General features: G+C 44.3%; 1 protein-coding gene across 3 annotated transcripts in view; it reads left to right on the top strand.

Moving 5' to 3' along the window:
* LOC126439759 (protein roadkill-like) overlaps positions 1–19777 on the top strand; it is a 327044-nt gene that overhangs the window by 7323 nt on the left and 299944 nt on the right. The window contains exon 1 of one of the 3 annotated variants that reach the window (XM_050090581.1): positions 3962–4089. The exons of 1 other annotated variant lie outside the window; for it this stretch is intronic. The gene's annotated coding sequence lies outside the window, so the exon portion shown is untranslated. Of the gene's footprint in view, positions 1–3961; positions 4090–19777 lie in introns of those variants that run through there. One more of the 3 variants, XM_050090584.1, reaches the window with a different exon arrangement.

The raw sequence follows: 19777 nt of genomic DNA, 5'->3' as shown, positions 1-19777 counted from the left end.
CGGACTATAGGCCGATGCCCACATTTGCAATACATTCAACGCACTTTGCCGTATATATCATGCCTTCCAAACTAAAATCTTAAACTGCTAGGGCACAACCACGTACCGTAAAACAAGACTCCCCACCGAGTGTCCTAGCTATGCCACACACTGGCTTTGACCTGTGCCGTAGTTTCACGTGACTCTCTCTCTACTCCGTGCAGAGGCAGAACACAGCACTGACGTTTGTTTCCCTCCCACATTGTTGCTTGGAAGGCAGGGTGTGCTGACACGTTTCTGCAGCTGCGACTGAAAGGGCAGTTTGTGATTTGGTGAAGTGTATGAATGTACTGTGATGGAAACAAACTAAATAGTCCTTGCTACTACACGTATTCTACGCATACTGCGTTTTGGTTAGTGGTTTATCTGGCTTTTTCGTCGTCTGTCAAAGATGGGCAGCGGTAGCAACAGGTGCGGTATTTTGTTATTCCTAGTGTGGACACATCTCGTAGAGTACTGGTCCGTATTTCCTTTCACGAAATTCGTGCAGCAAGAATCGTCATGTGGTGTTAAATGTGCATTCAGTCTGCGTCGGAAAACAATATCTTTACTATTCACTCTTTAGGTGTTTCTGATCATGTGATCTTCTGATTCAAACCTGTAAAGTGTTATACGGAACTCAGAATTCAAATGATGGTTCACTCGTCAGTATGCAAATGAAGACAGTAATAAATTTGTCATCGGGATGGAAATTTCATTTTTAGCTACGTAATGCATACGAAGTTGTACGGAGAATTTTCCCGTCATTTAGAAGTCAGTAACTTTTCTCATGACTTCAGTTGTATCGTTTTGTTTGGTGGGAAACAGCAGTCGCAGTAGACGCCAGGTTACATTCAGTTTCCTCGAAGCTTAAGTGGTGCATTTCGGAGTCATTATTTATTAAATTGCACACCACGAAACTCTGTGATACATTTTAGGGTACATAGGTATTGGAAAACGGAAACGTCCTTCGCAATTGTGCAGTCCAGGCATGCAGTACGGAGCATTGGACAGCGTTTCCAGTATTTGGAGCTGCAACATTGGTTCTGCTCGCTTGGTCGGCTGTGTTCCTGTGAAGACAAACAAAGGAAGTGGCGGAAGACTAGACTTGATGTGGGCCGTCAAGAATGGTTAAAAAAAGAAACTTATCACACTGTTACTCCGTGAGTTGACGACATTTGCACGTGACTGTTATAATTATTTATGCATGAAAAAAGTTGTCATTTGTCATGGCTGCTACTGGATATGAGGTCCTAAATTCCGTATTATGAAACCACACCGTTTCAAGGCAACGGTACGTGGAAGGTATATAAAAACAAGACACTTTCTTTCTGATGTGTTATAATCAGACGTCATGTAAGGGCGTATCGGCTGCTAAAGCCTTCATTACATTCAGTTTACGGTGCGGGGGCTGATCTTCCAGCGGTTGATTGAGGCAGCGGTTGTAAGCGTTGAGTTACAAAGCAGAGGGTAGCTACGGAGGTGACTCGCGTCCTACCATCTCACCTTCACGCTTGCAAGCTTCTGGGTCTTCTTTATTAAGTTAATTGCAGTTCTTAAATATTCGATATTGTGTACATACACTAGTTCCCTCTCTCTGGAGGTGTGCGTATCAGGTCTGGGTTGTAATTACAACGATTACAAGGATTACGACAAAAGCTCCCTAAGTACCGTAAACACACTTCACACAAAATTCAAAACAGACAACAAAGACGACACTGTTTCATAAAGCAAGCAACAACGCTGATCAACCACAATGAAGAAATTGTGAGAGATCTGTAGAAAATTTTCATGTTAGTACATCCTAACAATGTCACAGCATCAACATAAGATCCCTGGGATGACCGAAATCCTGTGCAAAAGGGTCTCGCCATTATGAAGGCTACCTGTTCTCCGCAAAATTCAGATTTAATGGCAAAGTCGGTGTTCCGAATGAAACCTGTTCCTGACTTCAAATACCAACAACCACCAGGCAAACAGAGGTTATTTTCGTTTTCGTTTCATTGAGCACGCACCAGACACACAAACTTAGATTGTGGCTGAAATTCGTTCAAGTACTGGAAAAATAGCCGAGAAAACCACAACCTGTCAGGCTGTTGTATGAGCTAAGGAATGAAATATCCTCGTACTGGATACACAAGACAACATATTACAATTTTATTGATTGATCGCTATTAAGGGAAGATAAGAACAATGATTTTAGGGAGCTTGACTAGGAAGCAGAGTGGTTCTATGAGGTGGTACGTAAAGAGCCACTCGACATTTATGTCTGAATTAAAACACACGAAAATATTAAATGGTGCTTAAACTTCGACAAATGGTACGTGTCTCTCGAATGTAGCCTCCAAATGCGGAACCCAGTCTGCTAAATATGGGGTAGGATTTACTTGATGCAGACACTGACCATCCATACATTATATAGTTTTGAAGAATGCTTGCTTATTCTGCTTTTAAGTACACTGGGACAGAGAGCAACTACTTTCGGCAGTCAACTTCTGAGGACAAAGGCCCATTGCAAGAATTCACTATAAATCCAATAATTAGACAGTACAATTACTGAATAAGAGCACCTCTACTCTGTACTTGACAAAGAATTTTATGTTCGTTTTTGGCCTCTAATATGAGACACACAACTCGTGTGGGGGAAATGAAGTGGTTCTAGCACTACACATTCCACCCTCCAAAGGGACTTCACAGTTGAAAATATTCTTTCCACAACAATATTTGTGTATAGTACAGCAGGAGCAAAATTCACAAGCGTGTCTATATTTTTACATGAAGTACCTGTACTTTTAAGTGTGTGGAATATATCACACAGTCTCTTAACTGTTTCCAAATTAGCTTTTTCCAATTCCTCAAATTTCTGGGATACAATGTTCACGCATCGTATCTCGTCTGAAATGTTGCACATTAGTCTACTGCCTTAAGAATTATCAGAAAATTTAAAAGTTCAGCCCAAGAAACAGTATTTTTTTTTGTGTGTGTGTTATCCAATGAGATGATTTCAGAGGTTGAGGTGGAGAACTCTACTTTTCCAAACAAGTCACAAAAGTGTCTTAGAATTGGTAAAAGGCTCGTATTTTGACTGAGTGAAAGTACCTTCTTTTCCAAGTTAATTAAAATGGTATTATTTCTTGAAGCAAGCTGAAACTGTGGTTATTTCCAACTTTTGGATTGAATTTAAAAAAACATTTTCAATGGGCATTGTGTGAAATGATGCCAAAGAAGTGACTGTCGGTTCTCGAAAATTTGTTTCAGCAACGTGGGACATGTATTCTGAGATAGAAAACAAGATTTCAAAGGTTCATACATGTCAATAACTTCTGTAACTCCTGGCAACAATGACAACCATCTAGTTTTAATACTACCAAGAACTTTCCCGTATCCAGTATCAACGAAATCACAGAATGACTTCAGTTGGTCCACACGTTGAGGGTAAATGTGTGTCGTGCTCAGTGTAACTTATTTTAAGTTAGAGTAAGTAGTACGTGAGCCCAGGCACCGATGATCTCAGCATTGATATCCCTGTAACGTTCTTTAACGACAACTTGTCACACTCGTCCGTCATTTCTGGAGTAGGAAATGATCGATACGAATCGCGAAGCTCGTGCGTAAGTCACTGGCACTCAGCACGATGACGGAAGATGTTGTGTTCACACCTCTCCTCGTCCCGTGACCAAAATGCAGCGTCTTTGTTCCATCTTTGCGTTCACCAAAAGCGGTACTGGGAAATCGGTTTACGAAATCCGGTTTTTGGGGCGCCAGGCGAAAGGGGGGGTGGGGGTGTTGCCAGCTGTATAGCGCGGTTCGAGATAACTGACTGTGGCGTGGGTGGTACGCAGGCGGTCCGGCAGTACCGACACAGACGTAGACGCCCTGCTGCAGCCGTTCCCTCGCCTGCCGCGCGAGCTGGCAACGCCGCCCCGTGACGTCAGCGCTGGGTGGGGCAGCCGGCTGTCGGTGCGGTCCAGTTGTGACGCAGCAGCCTGGAGGGAAGCAGCGTGCCACGTTGTCCTGCCTGCCCAGACAGAGCTCGTGTATCTTGTGTCTGCACGGGAATACGTCAGAAAGGTAAGGCAGGAATTTATGGGAGCGGCGGATGTTCTGCACGCTTTTGTGTGGTTTTTATCGCGTAACTCACTGCTCTTGTCTAATACTTTGTCTTAATTTGAAAAATTACGACCGCTACGAACAAAGGGGGTGGCTAATAGTGTGTTAAATTACCGTTTTGAGTGTTCAGTACTTTATAGGTCGTTACTTGTGGTATTGCTCCAGTCTATGAAAACTTGAGCGAGAATAACGTGGAACGAATGGAAAATAACGCCACATTCAGTCGGCTAGTGTAGATTTCCACGGTATTCACGTACAACAGGCATTTAAAATGAAAACCTCGCGTTCTTGATTATGTTCGTAGGACGCAAGTTTACGAAAACCATCAAACGCAGAACTTTGCAGTAAGCGAGTTTTAGTGCGACAAGGCGTGTAGCGGCTTGCAGGCGTGGCAGAAATTTATTTTTTAATGTTTCGCATAATGTGGCGGAATTCAGACATCTGAAATGTTGTCAAGATGTACTCATTCAGAGGTATAATCTTAAATTGCGGTTGTCACACAGTGAGAGAAGTACCGAAGTTGGAAACATTGCGCGTCGCGAGGTAACGTGACTAAGGGCGCTGAAATACGCGGACGTTAGTCAGACAGTATTTCAGAATGAGGGCAGTTACCGACTTCCAAGAAACTGCACTCAAGACTACAAAAACTAGCGAGATTTTTCCGCTACCCCCCCTGCTCCGGCCACGTTGTCGCTGTTCATGGAGTCAACTTAGGCATCAGATGTTGCAGACATATCCCCACACCCCGTAGGGTATCTGCAAAAATTACATCGTCGTACGGCCCATACATCAGTAGACATGACGTGTCAAAAATTTAGACGCGCGATAAACGGGCTTTTCTTTAAAAAGCAGCGCAAATTAAGCAGACTGTTTACCCAGTATTTCGGAATGAGCAGTTGCTTTCGAACACACATTAAGAACAATTTCAAACCGTTTCTAAACTTTATCTCGCTTACATGCTTAACGTCAGATGTTACACACGTAAACTTGTCTGCAAAGTAATGAGACGTCGGAAGCTGTTTCGTGCGTGGGCGTTGCGGATTCTGAAGTCCGTTCGCGAATCACAACTCGTGGCGTGACGCCGACACGCTTGTGGCGATGAGACGCAGCACTCGCCTTCATTTGCGTATTTTCACAGTTTTCTGGAATTAAGGTTACGGTCAACGAGCAATCTGTAGCTTTCCCCAACACCCTCATTACACAGAGGCGTAGTAGTTGGCGAATTCTTGAGAATTTATCGTAGTGTTTGTGCTTCACGAAATAAACATTTCGTATTTTTCATCGCTCTGTCACGTCTCCTCGTTTGTGATTTGCTGATGAAATTTTTTTTAGCACTCTACAACGCAGCATCGCTTTGTTTGGCTGTTCTCGTTTTACTATTTGCCTGATGAGAGAGCCCGGTGTGTCGACAAAGGAACGCGTCAGCGATCTGTGAGGCGCGCCGTGTTGTGTGCGGCCTGCGCTTCAGTCGTGTATTATGTGAGGGAGGAATGGATGTCGGTGATTCTGACGCCGTCATTTACCAGCTTCTTCATTTCACGTTCAAATTACACGATTAAAGTGCAGTGTAGATTTCTATGTGCAGGCACTAATGGCGGCAGAATCTAGATTTAATTTGTGCCATTTCCAGTGCGACAGTTGCGAGAATAGAAGTAGATTTGTTGTTAGTTTCCGTCAGAGGGCTGAACCACGTCAAAATCATAACATTTGTGGGGGCATTTGCTAATTATGTTTGACAGAAACCTACAGTAAACATTATTTCGTTTAGCCAGATACTGTTACAGAAGCCTTACCCGTTATTGACGGTAAGTCACAGTTTCGGAATTGTCGCTGGCCACTGATGTCGCATTTACAGACATTTCGGCATGAAGACGACCCGTCTTGAAGAGTTCAAAAATGCCATGTGTCAGACTGCACATCGTCGTAAAACGCAAATTTGAATACCAAAACCATAAAATTGACAATTTTATCTTCGGAAACAGGTAGATCAACATGACTGTTCAGTGTGCTCCCCTCATCCACTGCCAGCAAAGAACGCGTGACGTCACGGAAAAGTGACTGTCGTCACACGTGACGGACAGGATCATTTGATAAAAGTTGCACGAATTTTATGAATAATAAGCAAACCGGAATAGGTGCTGTAAATGCCCTTCACTTTCGTGACGTGGAACTATGTGTGGTGGTTTCCGTATTTATACTCGCCTATCACAAAATATACAACGCAATTGATGCACGCCGTATTAAAGACCTGTTCAAAACGTATCGTGTGTAGCGAGATAAGATTTGCTGAATTGTAGAAAACTGTGGCGTTCACGGATGAACAGTAGCGGCAGCCAAAACAGTTGCCTAAAAAGGCCTCCATTTAATCGCGAGTGTGTGGAATCAGCTCTTTAGCTCACACACACATATCCCATAATAAGGGAGTAAGGTCACTCGTGACTTGGGAATGTGTACAGTGTTTCCGGGTGCTTTCAGTTCATTAGGTGTTCCGTCCACCAGTAAAATGTGATAGTTGCATAAAATTTCTCACTGTGGTGTCTCACAGGATACTTGGGCTGGCAGTAAACGTGACTCAACGTGGAGACGGTGGCGAGGTGTCGCCCTGACACGTGGCTGAGGGTAGCCTGCGTGCAGGAGGAACCGTGCTGTGCCGGTGTGCGGACATTCGCCACGATTTTAGCTGCTCCGAAGGGTTGTGTCCCTTATCTCCCCTTCACCCGTCGCGTAGTAAAGCTGCTTACTGAGCCTTTCCGCTGATTTACTAAAAATAGGACCAGAAGCTCTTTGGAGTTTCCGCCACATTTATGGGGTATCACTTCCGTCTCTTAATTTATTTGGTACGAATCTCTCGAGTGCTGTTGATAACATTTCTTTGAACTTTAAGCCTCATATGGTCTTCACTTACATAGTTTGGAAGGATTGGGGAGTAGAAGTCTACCGAATTTTTAGCAGCTTTTATAAATAGATATATTTCGCCTTTAGTTTTGGTGAATTTCTTTTTTACGGAATTGATCCTCGCTATGACTGTGTTCACTAACCCTCTATCCGTCGTGATGCTCGTGATTATTTGTGGCGAAGAGGTCAAGTGTGTTTTCGTAACCATTTTACAATTTGAACGGTCTCGTGGACTAATTGTTAAAAATAATTTTTATAAAAGCATTTAGAACAATTACGCAAGTTGTTTTCTATCTACAATAGGGTGTGAAAATGTATTTTTCTCAACATACGGAAGGTAGATTGAAGTCACTGCCAACTATAACTGTATGAGTAGGGCACCTGTTTGTGATGAGACTCAAGTTTTCTTTCAACCGTTCAGCAACTGTTTCGTCTGATACCGGGGGTCGGCAAAAGGCGCCAGTTATTAATTTATTCAGCTTGTCGAATATAACCTCTGCCCACACTGTCACAGGAACTATCTGCTTCAGTGTCACCTGTGAGTTGGAAAAGGCATTACATTATTTTTCCTTACGTTGTGCTTCTTGTTTCTGTTCTAGTGTAGATCATTACAATTACGGTTTTTCCCTCCAAAACCTAGTATGTTTTCTGTGACTCTGTAAATACCAGAGGTAAACAATGTAGAACAACGTACGTTACAAGCATAGCATTCTGTATTACCACAGTTCCTTATCTCTAACATTTTAAAAATGTACGTCGACTTTAGATGACATGTCAGTCATAGTTCTTGACTCTATTTAGTAGCGTATTTTCAGTCATGTTTTGAACATTGTCCCGCTACACTTTATTAACTAATGTTTCGCCGCAAGAGATATCGGATTTTAGAGAGTAAATTAATATGGAGTATGTCGTTCTTTTCAAACGTTCACATACCTATTTCTTCTTTCCTTATTGTCTTTTGGGCATGCAGTTTTAGTAATTAAAGTAGGCACAAATGCAGCGATCAAAAAGAAATGATTAGCGTACATTCGCACTCTTTTACATCTTTCCGTCCTTGTTGTTCCCTTGGCGATGGACGGTTTCTATCTCACTATCTGACTTAATCGTCGGTATTGCTTTCGTTTCCCAAAAGTTATAAATGTTTCGATTTCGGAGAAGCTCTGTATTTCCCCAAGACGTCGATGAAGGAGGTCCCTTATGTACTGGTTGTAGTAAGATGTGAAGACGGCGGTTCGAAAGCGGACAGAAGTAGTACGAGGAAGGGCGTCCCTAACCTGAGGGATCGCTAGTCAAGTGTGGCAAATGTCCAGTGTGGCAAATATTCGTCATTCGCTGTACCACTGTGTGCTTGTAGTCTGAAGTTCAGCCACTCGCAGAGGTCCATCGTGGGCTGTGACTGCTGTATGGCAGCGAAACTTGGTATGCTAATGCGCCCTTGCGGAATCGATTTACACTGGAAAGAAATGCTCCTATATGTAATGCATTGGGAACGGAACGTGCACAGGAAGGGACAAACAAGTGAGAAAGGCAGAATGTCGATATTATTAACCGCCAGTTGCAGAACTTGTTCAGTGTGAGCACCGGAGACTCCCGCGAGGTGTAGCACAGTGACAGATTCGCACCTGCTAACCAACATTGGAATTGATTTCCTCCGGCGCCAACTGGTTTCGCGTTAACGCATTAGCATGTCTACAGTGTTTCGCTCCCTTACCATACTCACAGACCACAGTGGACTTGGGTCAGTAGCTGCATTTTACTTACAAGCACCCGGTACTTGAATGTCTCAGACGGAGAAAGAAAAGGTTCGTGAAAATTTCGCTGTCGCCTTGGTGGCCCATGTGGTCATAAACCATTTAGTAGTTAATGAGTGAAAAAAATCTGCAGTTTTCTCAGACTTCCGTCGTGTGTTTCACTTTTCTCAAAGCATCAAGGCTCTGCAAGTACCCGTATTTCCAGTACAGGCGGCTGCCTAAACTGGAGCAGCTCGCAGCTGCTGATACCGGCCGACATTGACCCGTGGCGTAATGTAGTGCTGCGTGACGTCACACACACTCACGGATACAACAGAACGCGTGGCTGCTATATTATTTGTAAAGTGTGTTGTGGAGAAGTGGTCCGTTGCTTAGCCAGTTCTGGTACAGGTTGTCAGGTTACAGTATGGTTGTCACTCAGCGGAGCCAAAGAAATGGAATGTTACAGTAACAATTTTTGTGTGGCACGTATTTCACGCATGTTAGCTTTCGAAGAGTGTTCTATGTCCGTTTTGGTGATGCACAGTTGGAATCGGCAGGTTCAGTGCTGGGCACCGCTTGTCCCTAGTGTGGGGGCAGGTCCACACCTGTGCAACTTTGCGTGTGCGAGAGACGCACGCAGCCCCTGCAGCCTGTGCAGCCAGCCGGCCAGCCGCGCACGCCCCCGACACGTGAGCACGGCACCCCGCGGGAGCCCCCACTCTCCGGACGAGTACAGACCGCGCTCTCCCGCCCGCGGTGTTTTTTGTCTGTTTTTTGTACTGCGTCTCACTGTTGCGTTCCTGTGTTTCGCGCCCTTTCAAATTTTCGCAAGCCCATTGGCCGAGTGGTCTAAAAAGAAACAAAATGGCTCTGAAGATCATCGTGCATACATACCTGCGACGCGAGTTCTCGGTAACATCCAGTATGGCCTCTACTTTGTGTAGTCAGTGATCGAGTGGCCTTCTGCTAATATTTCAAGTTCATTTGAGTCAGCCACAGTGCAATGAAACCCTATTTTAATCGCTAGATTTTCGAAAATAAACATTAAGAGAAACATGGCTGTAGTAGAATTATAAACATTATGACTTAAATATAGGAGACAACCGCAATTACGACACACACAGGTTAACTACAGAAACCCGTGACTAGTTTCAGATTTTCAAACATCCATTAAGTGCTTTTGCAAGCTGATCAGTACTAGCGTTAACCGCCTACGGCCAATCCAGCGATGCGAAATTTCGTCGTTTAGGTAGCAACAAACACCGATGCTCCCTGAAGGAATGAGTAGTCGAAACAACCACAACTGCAACATATCGACATAAGATGTACCCGCCACAGTTGTCTCACAGTATTAAAACGGCCCATTCAGCTTCGCCAGTCACACTGCACAGGATACATTAACCCTCGGCGAATCTCCTACATGCACCGAAATTTGGTGAGGCTTTTCAGTACGGCACACTCTCACATTGCGGATCTAAACTTTTTCAGAAAAGTGTTAGTTGCTTTGTCGCTGAATATCAGCGTGGGGGCGAAATGTCCATCCTCCATTGATCCCTGCAATGTGGCGCAAATCTGAAGGCGCCGGCCGTAACAGTCCGCTTTTAATTGTTGTAAGGGATCCAGACGGTACGGTTTGAAGTGTAACCGCCGACGCACTGTCTTCCACACACTTTGCTGCGGTGTTCAGAGTTCGTGGCTTTTGCGTGCTGTTGACTTGTGTGGACTGCGTACAGAAATCTTGTTCAGCCCCCCCCACCCCTTAAACGGTTTTTTTGCAGCTGCCACATTTGGTCAAATACCTCGCACGTTCCAACACATGAAAAGTCTTGCCTTGTCGGCATTTTGGCAAGGCGCTGAATTCGTAATGGCATACAATCATATTCGTACATCTAATACTTCGGAAAAATGTGAATTCTGGAAACGAGTGAATCGTTGATGGTAGCCCTCTGTCTCGCCTTTTACCCGTCGTCTTTAGTTTCTGCACCAATACGGTACTGAGCAGCTCAACTCATGATCTCGATCCCCTTGCTAATTTTACACAAGGCCAAGAAGTCTTTAAATTCTTAGTCAGTCTGGTTGACAACATTGCATTTACGAATTACTTCAATAACGTACGTAGTATCTGTACACGTAAATGTGCCTCCAAGAACACGTGCGAAATGTTAACCATCAAAGTACTTCTGTGCCCTTATAATTAATCACTGCTGCGCCTAATTTTAATTCACAGAATCTGGTACTTTCTGAACACGCTTGGTTACACTTCACGTGCTGACTTTAATCCCAGTACGTACACTGTGTACCTTAGTGTCGGGAATCTTTCCGTAAGCAATGAAAGATAATGTACGTAAATGATGAGTATATGCCTACTTCTATTGAACCCATATTACTCCTCTCTGGTACACAATTTAATTATGTACGTACATGTAACCGATGCAGTTCCGCGTGTAACGGACTTATACAAAGACGCGGGTATCGTTGATACGTCGAGTGTAAGTGTTTGAATTCTAAAATTGGATGTAGAAGTTCGTTATGTGGAGAGCCAAGTACGGAAAACCACTGCACCAATGGCTTTATTCTTCTTTCAAAATAATGCTGAGAAATTTATACACAAGTGCTTTCTAACGCGTAAATACCTAGTGTATGGTGAGCTGTCAGTGTTGCTGTTCATTAACTTGTAATTCACGCCCTACCTACCCTTAGTTCACTTACAGTGTCACTGAAGCGTCGTTCCTTTCCGTACGTAAAACTGCGATTACAAGTTACGAAATGCCACAGTAGGTGAAGTAACGTCCTCTATAAAGCACTGCAGGACCTTTGCTTGTCTCTGAGTTGCACAGCTGATACAATGAATTTTCGTTACCACTCACGAATAATTCCGTCTCTCGTTTATTTACGATTAAAATGCTTAATACTTGGGCAAATCTGCTGATAGCAAATATCGTTCTCCTTACTGTTTATCAAAATATGCCCCCGACGTTCCATGCCTTCTTTCTTTTGTCGTGTGAATTTTGCCAACTCCAAGGAAACAAGACGACCGGCAAGTCAGGGATTTTTGTCTCCTTATCTAGGAGTTTCAAACATCTGTTTCTCTTTCTTTTTCTCCTACAGAAATTAGTATTGCGTATTTACTTATACTTACTGCGTGTACAAATTATTTCCTCTTTTTACTTATTTACATAAAAATATGCAAATAATCATTACCACCTAGACGGACGTAAAACATGAAAATTATATCTATGGACGGTTAGTCTCTAATTTGGCTAAAAGATAATTACTACCATCTTGGTAGCCTCTTTATTGTAGGTGCTTCAAAAATATATTAATTACATCATGGACGGTGCAGTTTTTATAAACTCACGCAAAGCTTTATTAACGTGGCTTTTCTCGACCGAAATATTTCAGACAGGACTAAAGAAAACGATGGCGTCAACGCTTACCAGTTTTTGTGTGGTGATCCACAGTGCGGACCTTACTGTAGTTAGTTTCTTACTGTGCTTAGTTTGAAGCGTCAGAAATTAAATTAATTTGAATCTAAAGTAAGTGCAGTTTGCGGGGATGACGTCATACAGCGATATTTTGCGCCGTTATATTGTAAGAATTCGTACATTTAACTAAGAGATTTCGAGGGATTTTTTCCTTGCTCTTTGTTCAATACAAAGCCACTAAATGTGGCACCAGTGCTCCGGTAGTATCAAACCGAATACGGCGACCGGTCAGTCTCTTCTGCATCAACGAATCAGAGCGCAGACAACAGCCACTTACTGGGATCTGTTGAAAGTGACCAGCGCAAATATATAAGGGTTACTGCAGAAAAACAGCCGCCATAAAATAAGTTCTGACCATCGTACTCGGCGCAGCACAAGGGAACACACAGGAAAAATTTAGGTTCCTCTTCCGCCCACGAATGGCGCGTGGGTAGGGTGATCCTCGGTAAGGCGTCTGTATTGGCTGCAGTTTCTCGATTGTTCTCGTCGTCATTTCGCTGCAAGCCTGGAAGCTTCGAGGAGACGCGCTGGCCCGGCGGAACAGCGGTTTGTGGGCAGGAAGCGGGCGCCCGCGCAGTGCAGATAACTGCGGGTCGCCAGTCCAGGGTCAGCGGATGACGTTACGCGGCGAGGCTGGTGGAAACGGGCTGCTGCGAGCACACCGGTGTGTGTGGGGGGGGGGGGGGGGGCGGCGGCGGCGGCGGCGGCGGCAGCAGCAACAATGACGTCACGGCGCAGCGAAGAACGGCTTCGGTGAACAAAGTACCCACGACCACATTCCGCAGAGTCGTCTCAAGTTTGGATCCGTAGGTGGTTACTTAGTTTTACTGCATGCCCCATCACGATATTAATTTTGTGGTGCTTTAGGTTTAGATTTGATTCATACACGAGAAGTGTGTTGGAAAAGAGCACCGTAACGTATTACGATAATGCCCATGACGGTATAAAGGTACATTCATGACGGTGCATTTTGTGTGCTTCATATCGTTTGAAAGCGATGTTTCACGCTGAGCCGGAAAACATTGGCGCGCAAAAAATGTGTACGCCACAGGAAGTTTTCAGGCAGAAGAACGTTTCCTTTAGCTTGGCCGATCTGCTCGGCGGTGGAGATGACCCGACGTTACGGGGCCGGCGCAAACACCCAGACCCCGAGAGAAGGTAATTAGCGACTCGGCCGGGAATCGAACCTGGGAAGCTAAACACAGACTGCGGACACTGCTGCACCGACCGTGAACACGAGTCTGTCTAGGATACACTGTGTGGGGCTCACCACCTCTCTTCCCTGTTAGTAGTCAGTGTTTCGAAATTCTTCCGTTCGTTACCGCCTCAACAACGTCGCGTTTTGTCTCTGTGTGTGGGGGGGGGGGGGGGCGAGGGGCTGATGTGAAGATGTTCTACAAAACAAAAATCTACTCGCATTTTACCGAGCGAGGTGGCGCAGTGGTTAGCACACTGGACTCGCATTCGGGAGGACGACGGTTCAATCCCGTCTCCGGTCATCCTGATTTAGGTTTTCCGTGATTTCCCTAAATTGCTTCAGGCAAATGCCGGGATGGTTCCTTTGAAAGGGCACGGCCGATTTCCTTCCCCATCCTTCCCTCACCCGAGCTTGCGCTCCGTCTCTAATGACCTCGTTGTCGACGGGACGTTAAACACTAATCTCCTCCTCCTCCTACTCGCATTTTGACCTAGAACATGCGAATTTCTTCTCAGATGGGTCTCTGATGAGAGCCGTGCTGTCCGTTCAACGGAAACGACGATTGTGTTTTGCGGCATGGAATATCCGCTGACAAACTTTGGGGTCACGTTATTCTGTTTACACTTGTTAATAAATGAAATGGCCATGCTAGTACTTACAATTATGTAGGAAAATTATATTACAAATCGCCTACTTTCAAAAAGAAATTCATAGCTCAGATCCTCAATAACAGAATTGTGGTTGTGGAATTGCATACAAAGAAAGATTAATTAAACCAGAAAGCTTATTTGTTGTATCTTGAAATATTGATGCACTATTCGAAGTCTTCCAATTATCAAATAGATGATTTTTGGGCACAGGCCACTGATGTCATTGCCAAACAGAAAGAAGAAACACGCTGCAAGGCATGCGAAAAAACTGTCAAATTTGTCCAAGGGTGTTACCAGAGGTAACCAACAAGGATGTTCCAATAATACAGGTTTCACACCCACGTTCTGTTGAACGTGTTATTAATAAAACTTCTATAATGTTTTCAACAGCTAAGACCCACTTACTGTCCAAAGCGCTGAAATTCAATATCGCACCTGCGATTAAAGAACCACACGTGGTAGACAATTTCATAGCAGGCCTTAAATTAGGTTTGGAGTGTACCAAAACGCCAAAGAATGTTCAAACGCGGTTTGGCTAATCCTGTAAAATCTTAGAAAATGAATGATCTGTCGCTCAATCAAAGCATTACGTTATAGACCGGTGAAAAGTATTAATCGTAAACTGGAGAATAATGGCGCCCTCGTTACGAAAGCCGATAAGGGGAACTCGTTAATTATAGCTTCCAAAGCGGAATACATAGAAAAACAGCCATTTTTCGATCAAAATGGCATTACTTCCATCGAATCAGATCCTACTCATGCGTTACAGAAAGAGATAAGAACAAGTTCGCAGAAAACCAATAAATTAATAGGAGTGTTTCTAAAGAAATGACTCCTGAATATGAACCCGAAGCCTCCCATACTAACGAGACAATTCAAAGTTCACAAAAACTTCCATCCGATACGTCCGATCATGGACAGTACAAATAGTACGTACCACAAGCTGGCTGTCTGTTTACATTACAAAATTGAGGACAACTTCGCTTTCCAGAAAAATTACTTTCAGAAACTCTGTCGAATGGTAAATGAACTGAATAACGTAATCTGCCATGCCACATCCGAGCTGGCCCCCTTTGAGGTTTCCAGCCTCCGCACCAACGTACCTGTAGATCGGACTTACACGTCCATAAGAAATTGTCAGATATTGAAATTGATGTGCTCATGAATCTCCCGCGCCTTGTTTTGAAATACAATTACTTTTCTTTTAAAGACAAAATATACTCACAACCGTACGGGTTAGCATTGGGTAGCCCTCTAGCAGGGATTCTTTCCAATATATTCATGGATACGATAGAATCTCAATTTTTTGTTAGTAATATATAGATGGCGGAGAAAATAAAGTTGTATGCCGAGATACATGGATGATATTCTCTTGGTAATTGACTCATCCCAAGAAGACATAGATGAGATACTTGTACTGTTCAACGATCTCCACGAGAAAATTTTTACTCTTGAAAGCGAGTCACCCAGTATGACGCTGTTGATCTTAAGTTATCTGTAGTCCATGATCACATAGAATGTGACATCTTCATCTCCAGGAAGCATAAGTTTTCTGAGAATGTCATACCTGCCGATTCTGCACACCCGCTGGCGCATAAAATGGCACTTTTTCGTTCTAGTATGCATAGAGCGATATCCATTCCCCCATCCGCAGAAGCCTTGGAACACGAACTGGCAACCCTGGAAACAACAGCCCGAAATAACGGTTACGAGCTTGAAATAAAGAGACGGCTCTAAGACAGGAAAGTACATGATAATAATAAAAGTTCCACGTTAGGTTATCGTGCTGGAAGTCAGTCCCTTCATAGGTAAAGTTTCATATTAAATAGGGCGTCTTCTAAAGAACCAGGGGTTCCAGACAATTTTGCCTACTAATAGTAGGCTGCAGAAGAACCTGATTCACACTTTAAAAAAGCCTAAATTGTCATTATCCGGAGTTTACAAGATTGCATGTGACAATTGTCCGAAATTTTACATCGGCCAAACAGGAAGAGCCTTACTAACGAGATACAAGGAGCCTATCCCTCCTAAAGTTGCGGATGGCAAGCGTGGTTCGACATTCGCTGAACACTAGGTGCAAACGGCTCACGCACCCAACCCTCCGAATAATACTCAGCTCTTGCATTGCGAAGTTCACGTACTACATGACAAAAAATAACCTTCTTAACGACCAGCTGCAGCTGCGAAGCAAAAACTTTTTTGAAGGTGTTCAACCGTTATTCCATCCGCCATAATCGTAGGGAGTAATCAACATGTTTTAGCACTCCCGTTTTGCCGAATAGCTGGGATTATCCGGTATTTCAAACCCGTAGTTATCCCCATGCGGTCAAGTTCGATGTTTAGCTCAAATATGCTAGGTTGGCTTAAAATAGTAAACGCATTGGTCCCTTCACTTTTGACGTCCAACAAATTATTACAAATGTTAAGACAGTCGCTTTGTCTGTGCTCCTTACTGGACAACGTGTACGTCAACTTCGTTAGCCGCACCTGGTTGTTCATAAAATTTTAAGTTTAGCAGTACACGTTGGTACGAGTGTTAACACAGTGTGTCGCGCATGCGCTCTCGAGGCTGTGGACAGTACCAGTACAACGTCCGTTGCTGCCGTACAGCGGTCGCGGAGTGGGGCCGTGGCTGTTTCCCGGGTAAGTTATTACAACGTGGCGACGTATTTCTGTAGTATAGTTTCTAGTTTCTGACGTTGACCAGTATGGACAAATCGTAGTTCCTTTTATTCTGAAGAAGGTTGGGTTGTCCCAACTGAAACCTAGGTAAACATTGCAACTGGGGCTGTTGTTAATTTCAAATTAATATTTATGCAGTTGCTGACAGGGCCGCGAAATGTTGAAAATGTTGCAATAACCTCGTCTCCTCTTCATTACTGCTCACACATAAGCAGCTTATTTTCTGGAGTTGGGCTTTAAGAGCGTCGTTGGTGGCTGCTCCACGCGCCGTGCAGGGCGGCGTGAGGCGCACACAGATTGTCCCTACAGCTGAAAGCAGCGTCGTGCCGTATTCGCGGTGCGCACTAAAGGCTGCCGACACAGACTGCCGCATATCGGCGGCCATATTTGCCTGTACGGCATGCAGCCCGTCTTGTTCTCTGGAGTGCGTTAGCTTTATTCACAAAAACGTGATACCTGGTTTTGGTAGATACATGCGGACATCAGTTTGAAGAGGTACGGCCACAGACAAATTTCGAAATTACCGATACCGGCTGTGTTTTACACATAAGGACGACGTCGTTTTGAGATCTCGTGATAACAGAAGACAGGAATGTGCTGCAGGAAACTCTCGTGCCGACGTCACTCGCTATTGCAGTTCGCTGATGAGCTCGGAATAGAAATGAAAGAAAACTACAGGTTCCCTTAGAAACGTCCTTCCGTGCAAGAAATACAACTGCGTCTTTGCAAAACAAAACGGAAGCTAATCCTACCGCTGATGAAGAAGAGAGCATACTTTGAAACTGGGCCAAGCCATAGATCCAGTCTCATGTGTACGCTGTGACAACAGTATTGTGGGAAATCGTAACCCATTAGTCTCCGTCAATGTACGATAATTCCAATTGCATATTCCCGTGTACCCAACGAGATTCTAAATCGAAATACAGTGATACGTAGTTCTGAAATAAATTCAACTCCATGTTTGCAATGTACGTGTTAATTTCATCTCCGGATCACACTTCAGTGCCCTTGAGAGATGCAGACACACTCTTCTCACGATTGCAGCTGTGGTAAACATTACCAAATGGTTTCGCATTCTACGAACCCGGATTGACGTGAGCTGTGGAAGTTTGTGCGGCATTCGGGTTAGAGTTCAGATCCGGCCCAAATTTTCGTGTTTCGCAAACAGCGGCGGTCAGTCCAGAATCGCGAAATTCTAATACAGTACCCAATAAATGTAAAACTGTTTCCCATCTACACGAACCTACCGTTATATATAGGGATATGTTTGTCAAGCCCTAACAACTTGTATATCGGAAAAAAATCAGAATAAATGGCGATTTCGTAAGTTTTTCATTACTGTGTCAGATGTTACGCTTGCACATGTTCTGTATAAAGCAGATAACCTAAAGTGAATCGTTGCCACTGCCGGGTTGCTTATACTATCGTAAAACTTGCTGACACTTTAGTTTTGTAAAGCACGATGGATGAAGCTTGCGTATCTAGACATGTTGAAATTTGTGCCGTAAGGCGTGGGCGGATACCTTAGCTGGCAAGAGTGAAGCTTCCACGTTAGCATCCTCATGTGGGGCGTAAACGTCTCGACAGCCTGAATACGCGGGTGTGGTTGACGCTTCGCTGATAGGTGCAGAAGCAAATACTCCGGCTGCGAGGCTGAAACACTGAGGAGACACACAGCCACTGAGAGAGAGAGAGAGAGAGAGAGAGAGAGAGAGAGAGAGAGAGAGGTCTGCCACCGGGGAGCGGCCGCCCGCCGCGGCCAGCCCGGGCTCCACAGAGGCCGGGACTTCCCCGGGCAGCTGGCGCAGTGCGGCCACACCCGCGGAAAAAAAGTACCTGTTGCTGTGGGGGAGAGGAGTGTGCGGCAGCGAGGCTGACGTGGCGACGGAGCGCAGAATGGCCTTGGTGCCCCGAGTACCCTCCGCCACACACCGTAAAGTGGCCGGAAGTAGCTGTTCTTTTTATTTTTGGATCGCTCTCCAGCTCAGGACTCATTTTGTACTGCTAGATGAAGAATGTCGTGTCAGAATCAAAGTTTATCGACGAAGCGTGTTCGTCATAAACGATAGTGAAATTCAAATATAGCTGTGTCATTGCTTAAAAGAGCTATTTTTGTTTCAATTAAATCTTGCGGTCGCTTTAGTAGCTTGCTAACTGTTGACTTTGCTTTAGTGACTTCACATTTTTTCAGTAATTACAAAAATGGTTCAAATGGCTCTGTGCACTATGGGACTTAACTTCTGAGGTCATCAGTCCCCTAGAACTTAGAACTACTTAAACCTAACTAACTTAAGGACATCACACACATCCATGCCCGGGACAGGATTCGAACTTGCGACCGTAGCGGTCGCGCGGTTCCAGACTGTAGCGCCTAGAGCCCCTCGGCCACTCCGGCCGGCTTCAGTAATTACAGTTTTTACGTAATTACAGTAATTACGTAACCCAAAACCTGAAAGACGGTAGACATTGTGCTGCACATTACTTTCTATCCATCTGGTCATTTTACACTTTGCCCATAATTCCTTCACGTCCATCATATCGAAAATAAATGATGCACATTGTCTTAAGATACTAACACCTGCTTAGCTACTCTTTGCATCGTAAATATTCTCCTAGACTTGGTGAAGGATGTAGTGGCTTCAGTAACCATCGCCCCTACGTTGAAATCGTGATCATTAATCCCTGTGTCTATAGTGTAATCAATTCCCATTCTGTGTGGGTTCTCGAATTAGCGGTTCGAGACAGTTGTCGGAAAATGCGCAGTGGCGTTATCTCCTGTCTGATTCCAGTTGCTTTTCTATCACATGGTCGCACCTTTCGATATCCGCCATTCTGATATTCTTCCGATGGTTAAAGCGGAACTAGGACTAACACCGTCATTAAAACAGTTTTCTGAGAAGACGTTGGGGCCTCTCTGTGTAATAGCCGTTTTTATACCATTGTGCTAAAATGTAATAACTCAGATTCCAAACAAAGTAGGTGCTGACAGGTGTGAATATTACCAAA

The sequence above is a fragment of the Schistocerca serialis genome, unplaced genomic scaffold (assembly GCF_023864345.2).
Source record: "Schistocerca serialis cubense isolate TAMUIC-IGC-003099 unplaced genomic scaffold, iqSchSeri2.2 HiC_scaffold_1343, whole genome shotgun sequence".
Classification (NCBI taxonomy): domain Eukaryota; kingdom Metazoa; phylum Arthropoda; class Insecta; order Orthoptera; family Acrididae; genus Schistocerca; species Schistocerca serialis.
The sequence above is the reverse complement of the archived record's forward strand: the minus strand, read 5'-3'. Positions and strand labels throughout refer to the sequence as shown.